The 15,532-nt window shown below is 40.1% G+C and overlaps 1 long non-coding RNA gene across 7 annotated transcripts in view; it reads left to right on the top strand.

Annotated features, from left to right (window-relative positions):
* LOC115575482 (uncharacterized) overlaps positions 1 to 15,532 on the top strand; it is a 108,432-nt gene that overhangs the window by 412 nt on the left and 92,488 nt on the right. For 5 of the 7 annotated variants that reach the window (XR_003982669.1, XR_003982673.1, XR_003982670.1 and 2 more), the window contains exons 2-3: positions 414 to 765; positions 1,957 to 2,049. This is a non-coding gene — a long non-coding RNA (uncharacterized LOC115575482). Of the gene's footprint in view, positions 1 to 413; positions 766 to 1,956; positions 2,050 to 2,221; positions 2,281 to 4,084; positions 4,180 to 15,532 lie in introns of those variants that run through there. The other 2 variants (XR_003982674.1, XR_003982672.1) reach the window with 2 other exon arrangements.

Raw genomic sequence — 15,532 nt, 5'->3', positions numbered from 1 at the left:
CGTTAAGAAAAGCACAGGTGTAAAAATAAATGTTAGCTTAATTGGCTAATTAATTGCATAGTGCTTTAGTCACGCCCCCCTCCGGTTTCCCTCACTGGACCTTATTGCAGAAAAACTTCAAATATAGAGAGACAAATAATGTTTTGATCCCGAATCGCACATATGATGTTCGTCATTTTAAAAGATGATTTTTATAAATTTGAGGAAGTCGGAGTTTGTCATTAAAGTGAAATGAAATAAGATTGTATTGTAAATTTGGCGTCAAAATCATAAAACTGTTATTTGTAGTTTTAGTCTTAAAAGTGGTCATATAAGCAGTGATTATAACCAGATACTGAGTCACAAATTTTATCCCTGACCTTTGTAAACAGAATTAATTATTATTGCTGACATTCAACATCTCACTCTCACAGGAGGCTGTTCCCATCGGCTTCAAGACAGCCACCATGTCCCTGTATCGAAAAAGGCTGCTGTGTCTATTTAAAAAAATGACTGCCCTGTGGCACTCACCCGGCACTCAGAAAAAAAGGAGGCAAAGACACACATCCCCGTCTACATCAGTGGAGCAAGCTTTTATAGAAGAGCCATAGAAGTCAACCTGAATTTAAACAACACAAACTTGCATGGTTTGTGCATGGCTCAGATCAGGAATGCTCTGTTAAAACTGCCCAGAACATCATTGGTTCCAATCTACAGAGCATCAGAGGATACAGGTGTATCCCCTGCCATTCCACCAGACTACAGAGCAACTTCTTTCCTCAGGATGTGAGACTCCTTAACTCATCTTCCACACACTTCATAAAACACTAAGCGAGTACAACTAAAAATGTTACAACCCTGGGGTTGTAAGACGATTATCAAACGAACCTTTAGGTCAAAGTCGCTGTTGTGGCACTTTCAATCATATCACAAGTTCCTCAACAGCAGATAGAGTTTTCTCAGTTGTGATTAAATAGTTCAAATGTTCAAATTGCAATTTTTTCTGTGCACTTTCTGAAACCTTTAGTAGATTCAAAGTTAATTGTAGTCCTTTGAAAGAATTGTCGAGATTTAAAGTTCATTGCAGTCCTTTGAAAGAATTGTTGACTAAACAATCTCACCCTAAGGTCAATTTAGTAGGCTGTTCTGGAGTTCAGTCACTAATTGGTGAAGATCCTGTGATATTTTCAAAGCTCGAGAACAGCTTTTTATTTGACCTTTGTGATGTGTGGCAAAACTTGGAACCAAATGCTGAACACACAGAGGCAGGCAGGTAACAGAGCAAAAGGTGAGCTTCAAAGCCCAAAATGAAAGCAACAAAACTTACAAAAACAGGCTGTTTGTACCAAAACAACTACAAACCAGAAGCTCTGGGAACACAAGGAGCAGCACATAGATGATGACAAAACAGACTTGCAAAGAGAGAGGGAAAGAATTAAATACACAGGAGGTTCATCCGGGACAGGTGAAACTAATCAGGACATTCACAAGAGAAAGACAGGACGTCACACAACATGACACATGAGGATGAATCTTAAAAAAAAGGAAACAATAACTAAACCAAAAACCCAAATCATGACAACCTTGAGTTTATTGGTGTTTCAGGGGTCAAGAATTAACTCGAAAACTCAACTTTTGAGCCAAAAGGATGAGAGGTCCTTAAAGTGTTCATAAATAATGGAAATTTTTATATCTACCGTTCATTGAAAACAGGGCAAATTTCATCTCCTGATGATGTTGTAATAGAAAGCTCCAGAACATTTACAAAATGGACCATGTGGTAAACCCAATTGGATGCATTTCTCCAACAAATTATTTTAAGAATGCAATCCTTAACCAAAGAATCGCTTTAGAGACACTATAAAAGGGATCAATTAGAAAATAATCAATGTCATTTGGTTGGCATGCATGTGGTGTTTAAATATATCCTGTTAATAGCAATAATATGTTTAATATGATGTTCCTTTATCTTTGCAGGGCACACTGCTCACTCTGCACATGGATAAAGTGCTGAGAGCAGCTTCCCTTAACAAACATGCAGGATCATTTACAGAATACAACTTTAAAGAGGTATGAGCACCTGCTTTTTCTTTCTGCATACACCGCATCAACTCCTCAAACATTAAACCATGCCACAGTCTAAAACTGTTAATCCATCTCTGTTACACACCAAAAGTCTGGTGCTTCCTCTCATACATTAATGCCCTACATCCACTTTATCCTGCATGTTCCACTTTGCCAGAGCTGATCCATACCACCAGCAGAGATAATTATCCCCTCTTCAACTGAATCCAGAATAAAAGCATAAAAGCAGAGTACCTCAGCACAGAGACTGTGAGAGCTGGTTTGTGTTGGAGCCATCCTGTCAATCACAGCTATGCATCATTAGGTGTGCGTCAGTGCAGCGTTCTAGTACAGGCGCATGTCTTTGAAGTTTTACTCAGCACAAGAATGGGGGAGCAGACTTGGCGGACTCAAAAATATATATATTTTTTCAACAATATCAGTTTGGATAGAGGATAGAAATGTAGATTCTTATAGTTTGACTTGAACAACTTTTCTTCTCAACATCATGACCACTATGATAAATTAGATAAAAAAACAATCCACCTCACGTAACTACATCTGTATCTTAAGGGGAGCTTTACTGAGTCTTCACCACTGGTTTATGCTCACCCTTGTAGCGTTTATTGTTCAGCATCGGCCCACAAGCTTCACAGTTGCGCCAGTCAACAAACAGGTGAGTGTTATACAGTAGCGGTATTAAGCAGTAGCAGAACTAATCAGCTGGTAACAGTCAATTCCCCCTGAGAGTGAACCTGCCTAGCTGTAATTGAACTATTCACTGTCCCCATTGCTGACCAGGTGGCTGTCAGGAGTCCAGGAGCTATATAGAAATGACTTACACTGAATTTACAGGAAAGACATGTATTTATAGTAGATTGGTTAAACTGCTGTAGTCCTTCATAATTTCCTCAAAATGTTAGCTAATTTTCTTTCATAGAACAGGTTGTAGCATTGCCTCTTGGGGGTTGACTGGCCCCTCAAGGAACACCCCCCCTGCAGTCGACAGGAAGTAGTAAATGATGCATGGTTTCCCTACAACTTTATTTCACTTCTCATTACCTCAGGCATGCTCCTCACAGCCCTGATGGATTCATGACAAACTAAACAGACTGAGTTAGTCCCTGTCACTCTCCTTTTGTTCATAAACAGTGAACAGAAATGGCTGTTGATCCTTGTTGATGATTTTACTTAGAGTCATTGGAATAGATGCTCATCACTGGTGCTTTGGACTTTCTGCCTTTAACTGATCGATGTGGTGGGTTTGTTTACAGTCCCTGTGGCCTTTCATGACATCTTTAGCCCTGTGCAGCTCTGCAAGCAACAGGGGAGGGGCATTAAGTGTGTGTTTGTGTGAAGGGGGGTCTTTCTTAAACAGATGGCTAAGGGTGGCCTTTGAGGAACTGTGGCTCTAGAGCAGCACTCTCATGATTTATCTATTGCTTTCAGTGTCTTAACCAGAAACAGTGGGAAACAGTCTTCACTGTCACTGCTTGACAGCAGTCTTTGTGTTGTTGACAGAGTGAGAGGCATCTCAAAAATATTTCCATCAGCCTCCCTTGCAGGTGTGGTTGTTTAAGCGGAAAATCAATCAACTTTGGCATTTTTTTCCGGTGTTATTTGACATTACTTCGATGGCTTGGATTCTGATTAAATTCAAGCCTTCATAAACAATTATATATTAAAGCAATGTTTTCAGACCTCAGATGTAATCAAGATTTTTCCTATTTTTTCTTCACCTTAGCTGACTTCATTATCTTTCTCACATTTTTATGCATGAGTCGAGGCTTTACTTCATCAGAGCAGAGACTGAAAGATGAGAATATGTTTCGCCTGGGAATAAAGAGGAAAACAAATGTTGCCATCTCTTCCAACAGTATATTGGAAAATATTACTGGCCAGTCTGCAGGGAGAATTGCTGTTGAAGCCCATATACCCCCTGTTGTATTTTCTATGCCCGTCTTATGTGTTTTGCGGAGGTGGTAATGCTTCCCAGATTAAAAAAAAAAAAGAAGATGTTTTGTTTTCTCTGTTTTATCAGCACTCTGAAGCTGGAGGCAAACCATGACAACACCATCTGTAACAGACCATCTGACTCAGAAACACTGATAAAGAGGCTTCACTTCTAAAGAAGAGAATAGTTATTAAAAATGTATTTTTAATGTGTGCATATATTTGGTTCTGCATTTGTTTAAGACCTAAACTCAGACACAATCACCGCGACCTGAAGTTGTCAGAGAGTGGTTGGTTTGTGGCTTGTTACACTAGATAGATTTTCCTATCGTGCCTGTGAAGCACCTTTGTTTTGCTTGTACTGTTGTAACCTTGTGGTTTGTACATCGATTTGCTTCTGCTGCATTGAGCTTGAATGAGCACACATGGCGAGGAACTAACATCAGCATGGCTGCCACAGATGATTGCGCTCTTATGTATCAATTTCGTAATAGTCCAATATGAAATGATTCAAGTATAATGTGGGTTGAGTTGTGTTTGGTGTAAGCAATAAGTGGTATGTGGTTGCATCAGTGCTAAAGTTGGCCAGATAGATAGCCTTCACAAGTCCAGCTCCATTTTTAAGATGAAGAGGGTTTGACTGCTTTTGCAACTGATTAACTTTTTTAAACTAAGCACTGTAACAGTGACTATCGATCAGAATTTTGTGTTCAGTTGCATGAGGTGGTCTATTTAATTCAGTTGGAATTTCTGGGCCTTATCCTCTCCAATAAGGCTGTTTTATGCTTCTCTGAGTTAAGCAGAGAGGAGAGGCCTAGTGGCCACAGCAAGGGCTGCCCATCTATACACACCAAGCTTGGAAGTTACTTGGTTTTGGCAAGAGCTGGAGAGGTTGGCGTGTTTACTGGGGAAACTACAGTTCACAATCCCCTGTGTTAGCCATTCTGCTTAGCACTGGAGGAGAAGCCTCCAAGAACGACTTCAAGTGGCGCCTATGCCATAGGTACGACGTAGACTAAATACAGAGGCATAAATCAAGCTATAATCATCAACTCTGAGTCAGCTCAGTTTTATTTATGGGGATGTTCAAAATGACTGAAATCCCTAGCACTTGGACTGGAGTTTAAACTAGAACTAGTTAGCTAGTCTAACAGTAAGAAAACATCCACAGATAAGTCAAAATTGAGCACAATTAAATCTGTAAGGTTAAACATAAAGAGCACCACTGCTTTTACACATTAAGAAGAGCCATTCAGGTGGTTTAGGCATCTGGTCACGTTGCCTCCCTTACCTCTTCCTGTGGAGGTATTCTGGGTTTACTAGAAGGGGACCCTGTGACTGACCCAGAGCAGACTGGAGAGGTTGTGTATGTATTATGTATGGCCTGGTTACACCACAAAGAGCTGAAGAATGTGTTTCAGCCTGCTGTCAATGTGACCAGGTAGTCATCAAAAATGGCAGAAATTGATTAGTGGATGAAATGCACACACAAATGACAATCATTCACATGTTTTTTACTTTCTTTCTTATTGATTTAATTAAGAGACCTCTCGTGGCAGACATTACATACTGTTTGTTTAGATTCTTGCCCAGCACTAGTCTTTTTGGGACCATAGAAATTGTTACATTTGGTATGATTGAAATTATGTGTTCTAATAGAAAAATGTAATATGTAATAGTGCCTTCCAAATTCCAATGATTTTTAAAATTACTATAATTTTGTATTTTGTATAATTGTGTATGTTAAAACTCCATTGTTTGCATACCACCCATATTTTGACAGTTCTCATAATCCCCAAATTTGTTAAATGGCTACTAAGGGAGCCAAATACTCTGTCACAACAACAAAATAAATCTGACTTCAAACATAAATTATGACAAAAATGGAAGCTTAGGGCCTGGACCACCAGGGAACTTGTGATCCTGTTGTGTGCACAAGGGATTTGCAGCTTTTGATAGAAAATGAATGAGGCAGCGGTTCTGCCTCACTCACCACATTTAGTCTGGGTATAACCCGAGACTATTTGGCACTAAAAGCATTGTGTAACAGAGGCAAAGAGAAAGAGAGAGAAGACTGCTGTAACAATCCGAGGATCCATCCAATGACTATTATTCCCATGACACAACAATACATTGTAAAGCTTGTCCTGGGTGGAGACGAGAGGTGAATGCTCTAAATGCACTATATATCTGATCTCCATGGTTGAAAGGGCTTCAGATGCAGAGAACGTGAATAGATTTAATGGTCTGTTCAACAATAAAGCAAGCAGGACTGCTTTATACAATAATATCTTTAAGAACATTGCAGCTCATTACATAAACTGAGTGAAAATGAATCACCAGCATATTTCATAAATGGATGCATCTGAATAGATCATCCAATGAATGGACTATATGACACTCTCTGTTCATGCAGAATATTTCCAGTTTTAAGTGCCACTTATCATATAGTTTACTTTTAATAGCCCTGTTTTGTAAGACCTGTACTGGTGCTCTGGCCTTTCAACTTGTTAAAAAGACAATTTTCTGTGAAGAGGGACTTGAAAATCTCTTGACTTTCAGAATAAGGCAGAGCAAAAAAATAACATCCAAAAGTGAAACGAGAGAGTTTTTCTAAATGTTCACAGCTTTTACCCCAGGGAGCTCCAATCCCTGCAGCTCCAACGGCTTACATGGCTTCCTATTTTATAAGCAGCTGAGTTGGAATTGCGGGAAGCTCTCTGCAACTGAGAGTGATACAATGGGGCTGGGTGCGGTGGGCTCAGATAAAGGGTGGGGGATTCAGTGGAGTATAGGACATAGAAATGTCCTTGAGAATCAAAGTATCCAGCAGGCGTTTAGCCAAACGGCTCTGCTTCTTTATTTTCCTAGGCCTAGTCTCTTCAGTGAAAGCCCTTTCTTGGCAGGCAAACTGAGAAAAACAGCAAACATTTTTCTTTTGTTGCCTTTGCTGCAGATTACAGGATGTTGCAGACAAGTACAGTATACCAATGCGTGTGCTAGTATTTGTGAATTATGAACACAGCTCATTTAGCAATATGATCGTGGATGCTTTCATGCTTTTATCTATAAAAAAGACTTTAAGCAGATGCCGTTAACCTCTTTACACCAGCGATCATGAGATAGCAGCCATTTGATTGACATCTCATTTGTGTAGATGTGATCTTATATGCCCGCCTTGGAGCCTACAACTGCCAATGAGTGGTCGTGTAGACAAGTGACCCACTCTCTCCATTCTCCTCTCTCCTGAGCCACTTACATGCCTGCCTCCAGATGATTAATACATCATTAAGCCAGCATGCACAGAGTGCTGCTCAGGTGTGGAAAATGGTTTCCCTCTGGTGCTCTTCTGTTGGGGGATCATGTTAGCTCAGAATTGTTGAAGAAGGTTGAGGCACTCAAGAGGTTGATGAGTTAAAAAGCCTTTAATCTTTCATTACAACAGTAAAAACATGCCAACAGGCAGCCATAAAATATAAAAGGCCTTTTTAACTTATCACCCTCGCGAGTGCCTCAGACTTCTTCAACAGTTCTGAACTAATATTTCATATGTTATTAATGATTTACTGATTATTGATCGTCAAAGTAGGTGACTATCAGTTTACATTTGCTTCCCTAATACCAATAGAGTGATGTGAGTGTGAGTAAACCTCTTCTTTACATCTCTTCCAGGCTTTGATGGTACTTCATGTTTGATGACTAGCAGTAATGTTACTTAAAAACAAACTACAGCTACGTGAAGGGTCCTTAGGCCTCATTTCCTGTACAAAAGTGTCCTGCATGAGGCTTTAGATATCCAGTGGAAAAATATACTTTAAAGCTGCATTACCTGAAGCTGAAAACACAAAAGTTACATTATAAACTAAAAGTTCCCTAATTATCAGCTAAACATTCTACTGCGTTCACAAGGTAGTTGCTCATTGTGTCCGTCCATGGTTTGGTGCTGACCAGGTAGTGTGCTGTACAGTGTACATGTTTACTATTGTCTTTAGATGTTAACTTACCCATATTACACAAACTCGTTTCACAGTGCTGTGCTGGGTCAAAAAACTGAAGACAAAAGCTCAAAACCCCCTGGTGCCTGTGACTCATACAACCCCTAGGTGTTATTTGCACACGAAAAAAACAAACTCATGTAGAAAGACAGTTGATTGTGTTATGTCCCTCTGTAAACACAGACACACTGTGAGCAAGACTGTCAACACTTGGTCTTAAGATTGGTGACCTCATCCCTGGAACATCCTACTTTTTTTTAATTTATTTTTTTTAATCATTTTTACGTAAGGCAGAAAAATCATAGTGTGAAGTCAACCTGAAAGTCGACTTTTGTCCGTACAGAGCCGAGCCTTTTGCTGTTTTAAGCCATCCATGTGCTCCACCCCTGTACTTTGTACCTGCTGACTTCATATGAGCATGCACTCAGGCAATTTTTTTAATTTCATCAAACAGTTATGAAATCCCTCTACTGTTTTCAACATTTAGTGTGATGTTTTTTATGATTCCCTTTCATTTAGCATGTTTCAACTCCGTCTGAGGTTTTCTTGTACCTTTTTATGAGATAATATATCTCACTTAGAATCTGACACAGGTGACAAATTAATACTTTCTACTTCCATCTGTGTACAAGACATTTTTCTCTTTGCCATCTGACTGGATTTTTCCATCCACTTATCATTGCTGATGATATTGCTTCTATTTTGTATTCCACCCAACATTTCTAATTTAATGTAATTGAATAAAATCTGATTTAAGGGATTACCCCCCTCTCGATTTCTTATCACTGCACAGTGGAGCTGAGAAATTGCTTCCTCTTTAGATTCTGTGCCTAATCTTTAAGCAATTTCTTGCTTCTCAAAAGCTGAAGGGACAGTTAGAAGATGTGAAGGAGCCGACTATTTTATTTTTGTTGCAGGTAAATTGATAGATCCGATGCTACTGCAAAGTTATTCATATAGCAGGCTTTGGAGTGGATGGTCTTCTCACACAAATGGCTGAAATAGACTGAATTAACTTGAGCCTGCTGCCCTCCTTTTTAAAAGAGATCTTCAGACCAGAGTTTTAATAGTACAGATATTTGGTGACGGCACAGCAGAGGGTAATAATAACCACCATTTTCCTGACTGAGTAGTAAAGCATTGTGAAAGGTTTAGGGCTGAAAGGGAGAAAACTAAGTGGAAAATACGAAAGCAGTTATAATAAGAAAGTTAAGCATGCCAGTGTGCTTCTTCAGAAGTGCTTATTGATGGTTGAATAGCTTTGAATTAATTTGTCTGACCATTTCTGTAACTCACTGAAAATAAAAATCCCACCTAAAGAGCCTGAAAATGTCTCATTATGCCAACATTTAAACTGGACTGTGTCTGTATTGCAAAAAGCACTACATGGCATTTCACATTTAGTAACATCATTACTCCATGTTCGATATTTATGCAGGTAAGGTAGTTACGGAGCCTTTTGACATTTTGGGATGGTAATGGAATTATGGAATGAGGCAAGTCACTGACTTTCATGTTTTTGTTTGTGTTTTGACCAACTCAGTCATCAGGAAACAATATTAACAGTTAACGTTTCTGCAAATCCCCTCTACATCCAAACATAGCATATCACGTTCCCACATACATGCTTATCACTTGCTGACTTTAACATCCACGAGGTGGAGGGGAAGGTGGTGGTGAAATTACAAGCCACTAGGCTGCCAAGTGGGTGGCTGCAGTTCAAGTCTGTGGTGGCATATCCAGCTGTTTTTGTGGTGACCAAAACAAGCATTTAAAGCCAAACAGTGATGTTTTCCCAAACCTTAACCAAGTTTTATTTGTGCCTAAACCTAAGCAGAGAATGAACACAGCATGACAAGAGGGAATAGAAAGTTGAACCTAGTTTGAAGTTTGAGTTTATCAGTGGTTTTGCTGAAACATACTTATTCTTGTCATTGGGTTGGTTTTGGACCATAGTTCCTTCTTTGCCATTCAAATTCCAAAATAAAAAAAGTTTCTGTGGCTCTGTCCTTTGAGATTAACCTTAAACTGTGTTTAATTTCCACCTGAGGAGTAATTCTGTCTGTTTGTAAATGTTTGTATGTTACTAAAACTACAATCTGCCATCTGCCTACTGATAATGTGTCGATGTGTGTCCTGGTGGCTCTGTTGGCATGGTGTACCCAAACTGGCCCTGAGCCTTTGTTGCATGGCAACTCCTCCCTCCCCTGTCCATTGTATCGTTCTACCATCAATGGCTGCACAAGTCCAAATGTGTGTGTTCCCTTGTGGCTTTCTTGGAAAAACTGGTGTTAGGTCGTTGTATAATGGCTCTGGTGGAGAGCTGCATTCAGTTGTGTTTCTGATGTAGAAGAATGCACACAATGACCTCAGTGTTGTTGTAAAATGAATTGATGGTCCATGACTAGGGATGTCCCGATCAGGTTTTTTTTACCCCGATCCCGATCCGAGTCCTTTAATATTTAGTATCTGCCGATACCGAGTCCCGATCCGATACTTAGCCTTAACTAATATTTTCCTAGATAATACAGCTGCATTAAGAAAAAAAAGTACCTGCATCTAAGCTGTTCCTTAATAGGTTTTTATTATTTTGTTGAAACAAAGTCTATACTTTCATATGGCTTCTTCTTATTCTGCATATGCTATTACAACATTGGCCTCCACCTTCCTTGTGTTAGCAGGTGAGTGTGTGACGCTGCACTGTGACAGCAGACCCTCGTGTACAGCAGCTGAAGTGAGTGTGAGACGCAGCTCACGCTTGGTACCGTTGGACTGCTTTCGCTTTCTAATTGACGTTATTTCCACACTGCAGACACTTTATTCACATGTTTGCCAGAGTAACGCCACGCGCGCGTCTGCGTTGTGCCACAAATTGTGCTCTGACGTTTTAAAAAAAAAAAAAATCGGGCTTGGGTCCACGTTCAAAATTGCCGATTCCGATCAGCAGAAAAATGCCCAGATCGGCTCCAATCCCGATCCTACAGATCGGATCGGGACATCCCTATCCATGACTACTGCATTGATGCTCCGATTGACTGACCATCAGACGTCCTAATCATCCATGTAGGTCCTGTGAAGAGGACAGGCTGCCATCATCAACACTCCCGAATTTCTTTAATCAGATTCTATTAATGGACAGACCTGCCTCAATATTTTATTGCTCCGCTCTTGGTCGACTGCCTTGGGTTTAACCAAAGCCAATGTGAAGCTTGACAAGACGCCCGGGTGGAAGTGATGTCTGTACCAAAACCTCGCTCTGCAGCACTGATGAAATCCACTCTGTGGTCTATTGATCTGGCCTGCTGTTTGATTGATGCCGTCTTTAAAAATTCATTAGTTTGAGGCATGGGGGAGCTGCAGGGCGGCAGGCGCTCCTGTTGGGCACATTTGTCTATGTTTACAGAACCAGGAGCATTCAGTCAGCAGCAAGAAAAGAGGCCTGACGGGGGCCACCCAGGTCCCAATGAGTCACAATGTCACTCTGTACCAGACGTGCACACAAACACTAGTATACACAGTTCACCAAGGTGAGGGAAAAAAAAAACATATTCTGCACGTTCTTACATATATATGTGTAGTTATTATTGATTGCCCGGTGTGAAGCACCTCATCCTTTTCCATGGGCTTATTGCAGGCTAGCTGGCCCTGTGCATGCTATAACAAGACCTCTCGTTCTGCACGAATCCTTCATCAGATGTAACATACACACACTTCATTTAGAGTCTGTGGTTGTTCAATTATCTCCCTCAGTCCTGGGTCATAAATCAGCTGTAGGGGGATTTTTCTATTAATAATGTATTGTGGACCAAATGTCACTGTTTATGTTTACCATTTTTCATATATTTTATATATATTAACTTCACTGTAAACCTTTTCTAATTAGCTGTGGGAAGTGACTGGAGTGGAAGCGCTTCTTCTTCTTCTTTCATCACCTTTTCGAACATGTTTATAAGGTACAAAGAAACATTTGGAGACTGTGGTGTGCACTGCCAGGGCATTATTATGCCTTTCTTTGTCCTTATGTTTCCTTGCATTGTCTCTCTGCCTTTACTTTCACAAATTAGACAATGAATTTGTACTCCCTTTAAAAACAAAGGGGGATGGGCAAATCAAGGTCTGCTTTATCTTTAAAATTGAAAGAAACCACAGATGTTACTGAGAGTAAAATAGCTTGTTATGTCACAGCTATGATAAGCAATATTTGGCAACAATGATTCCCAATTAATTTCTTGTTTTTTATGTTTCCTGAAACTGTTCTGATTGATGGATTTCCATTGTTTATGTTAATTAACTTATTATTTTAATCAAGTTTAATTTTAGGTCTTCTCTATTCGGCTACTTTTCTGTGCATTTTTGCAGCCAACATTACAAACGTAGTGGACGCTCAGCAGCAATGCTTAAAAAGCAACAATGCTTGGTTCACTGTCCTTGACTACAGTTTCAACAGGGCTGCTTAAAATATTCTCCTGTGTAAGGCCATGTTTGTAGTGTTACTGAACCTTTTTTTTTTTTCTTTACCCCTGCTTAATTTCTTGTCCTCTTGAGTTAAGCTTAAAACTAATCATAGAGAATGTATGTACATGATGTACGCAGCAGACTCACACGAAAAGGTAATTGGACAACAAAACCAAATGCAAATTTTGGTTCGAAAGTCTTCATTCAGAAGCGCAGCATTCTTTTCATCAAAATCCATGCATTATTCACCAATAAAATAAAGAAACCCTTGAAAAAAATCTGCTAAAGCAAAGTGGAAAAGAGTCTTTTCTGGGCCAAAACCAGCTAACCAACAAACAAATGTTTGACACACATGTTGGATTTTATGAACTTGCTGGGAAGGACGAACTGGACACACACTGACCACTACTACTAATCACTATAGCCATTTTCACCTGAAACTAAAGTGTGCAGCCAAAAGCCCAGCTAATCAGCCAACATGTGATGAGGCGTTGTCCACCTTGCCATCCAACTCTGACAGAGGTGTTTGCAGTTGCGTCAATTGATGCCTTATCTTAAAACTGCAACATTATTGTAGATTACAACAAACGTCTAACGCACTGTAAATGGATAAATGTTTTGTTTTTGTAATCTTTACGTATTGAAAAGATGCAGGTTTCATTTACTGATTGCTGATGATTAATTATTGGAGGGACTTTAATGATGAAGAAGTAGCCATGTGCAGTAATATAGATCACTAAGGATGACATAGACTGAGATACATTTCGATGCATCGGAAATCGTTTTGCATTTGAATTGTTGACAGCTGAATTGTAATTGAATTGAATCGTGAGGCCGGTGAAGATTCGCATCTCTCATTTTTATAGCTGATATTACTCAGATCTTCTTTTTATTCCTCGGCAGAAATTGGCTTCCACTTCTTTCTCTTTAGTCACCTTTTCTACTCATGTTCATGTTCTTATTCTTCCTTTTTTAATTCAGTTTTCTGTACTTTCTTCCCTTTTGATCATAAATTGTCATCTTAGAAAGGTCAGATATACTGCATATTGTAAACATTAATCTCTGATCCTGTATGTCCCAAATGTCTCTAATTTGATCACTGTGAGCATGTGGGATATCAATCACCTGCGTCCTTTCTGACTGCTCAGCTCATAAATACGACCAGCTTCTACCTGGGATTTACACAAATCAATGTATCGCCTCGAGTGTGTGGGGGGTGACAGCAGTGGTGAAAAGGCAAATGAAGAGTTAATCGCATGAAGAACATCGCATGCTGTGGAAAATACCCTGACTTGATAAGCAGGGTCATTAAGACATGCCAATTAGAGCTTGTGGTTAATTATAACTGTGTTCTTCAGTTAGGGCTGATTGCAGGCAGGTCCAGTCAGTACTTAATGGTGATCAATGGGTCAGCAGTATACAAAGCTCTTGTATTGATGACAAGTGAGATGAGAAGGGTGAATGAGTTTAAATAGCTGTGAGGAACAATAAAATTAATGTCAACAGGGAGAATTAAGGATTGAGAAGGGAAATGGGAAGGAAAAGGCTTTCGTCAGCCTAATCATCCTGCTGCTGTAATTGTACTTGTAGTGAGTAACACATTGAAACCCTACACCCACTCAGCTGCAGCTACAGACAAATGCCCACAACGCTCTCACTTCCACATGAAAGCAGAGACTGAACAGAAGGCGATCCCCGCAGTCTGTGCCTGCAGCTCCCCCGCAGTGGATTCTGGGTCAGGTTGTATTCACCAGCAGAGCAGAGGGAAAGCCTCGGCTGCCAGGACATCAAACGTTGCAGTGCTGCCGGCTTTTTGAAGCAGGGAAATGAGAATTTGCCTCTGCCTGAGCTTGCATCACCCATGCTCCTCGCCCACTCCGACGATGGAGTGGGGGAAAAGTTCAGACACACTGGTCCACTCGCGCTTTGTCAGCGCAGACCAGAGCCCACGCTTTGTTCTGAATTTGTGTGTGGATGTATGAGTGATAGAGTTACGCCATGGAGTATGTGCCGTTTATTTCTATGTATGTTGCCCTGCTGACATACTATAGTACAGCACGTGTGCTTGTTTAAGTGACGAATATGCCTGCATGTGCGCACAGGATGTGTGAGAAGCCGCTGCGGTCTATCACTGTACTGTTTTCATCCGCATGACTCAGTTGAACAGAATAGCACCTCTGGCTTCAACTTGTTACACAAGAGGCTTGTGTGAGAACATAGGATGGTAATGACTTGTCTCTTCTGCAGATAGAAACATGCATATCATGCACTCAAAGGTAACACGGGTGTCCCTAGGGGGAATGAATCTATATGGTGTACATGTATTAACACTGATTAGTTGTTTGCAAAGGCCCAGGATCTGTGGCGTTGTCATCTCGTACCAGTCTTGGGTGGAATAATGAGATGTGAGAATGACGGCAGTCTTGAATTTAACCTACCTTTATGCTACTGTGGGCACTTGTTCATTTTCCTGTCGTAGTAAATAAATATTTATACATACATTTGCAGGCTTTAGAATTTTTTTCATAGTTATATCTCCTTCAAGCCCTTTGGTAATAGTGATGCTATGAACTACTACTCAGTTCTTTACTTTCCTGATTTTCAACCACCTTTCTGTTTGCTGGTAGTATACACTAATGAACAATATTAAATTTGTTACAACACGGTCAACTTCCCGCCTAATATGCGTCATTCGAATTGTTTGTTTTTTTTTCAAAACATTTTTTTTATGCACAGGCTGTCTTTCAAGTGGTGAAATACGTCTTTGAAATTGAAGTGAAATTATTGCTGAAGAAACCAGGATATTCAGTATCTATTGTTGGTATTTTATTCAACTTATTGTTCTTATATGGTTCAAATCACCAATAAGAATAAATATAAGTGACAATGCCCCCATACAAAAGTGATCTTTAAAGGGGTTGAATTTTTCGTTCTTACTGACTCTGTTGGTACTGTTGGAGTGGTTAGTTCAGTAGGTGGCAGACATCTTAACGTGCTTCGAATTTATAACCAACACTACATCAGCTTAGTGTTAGTATGAAGCCAGAGAGGTTCCTCTGGGCAGTACTGTGGGAAACGCCTATCTA

This window comes from Sparus aurata, chromosome 23 (genome assembly GCF_900880675.1).
Source record: "Sparus aurata chromosome 23, fSpaAur1.1, whole genome shotgun sequence".
Taxonomy (NCBI): domain Eukaryota; kingdom Metazoa; phylum Chordata; class Actinopteri; order Spariformes; family Sparidae; genus Sparus; species Sparus aurata.
Note: the sequence above shows the minus strand (reverse complement) of the source record. Positions and strands in the feature narration are given on the sequence as shown.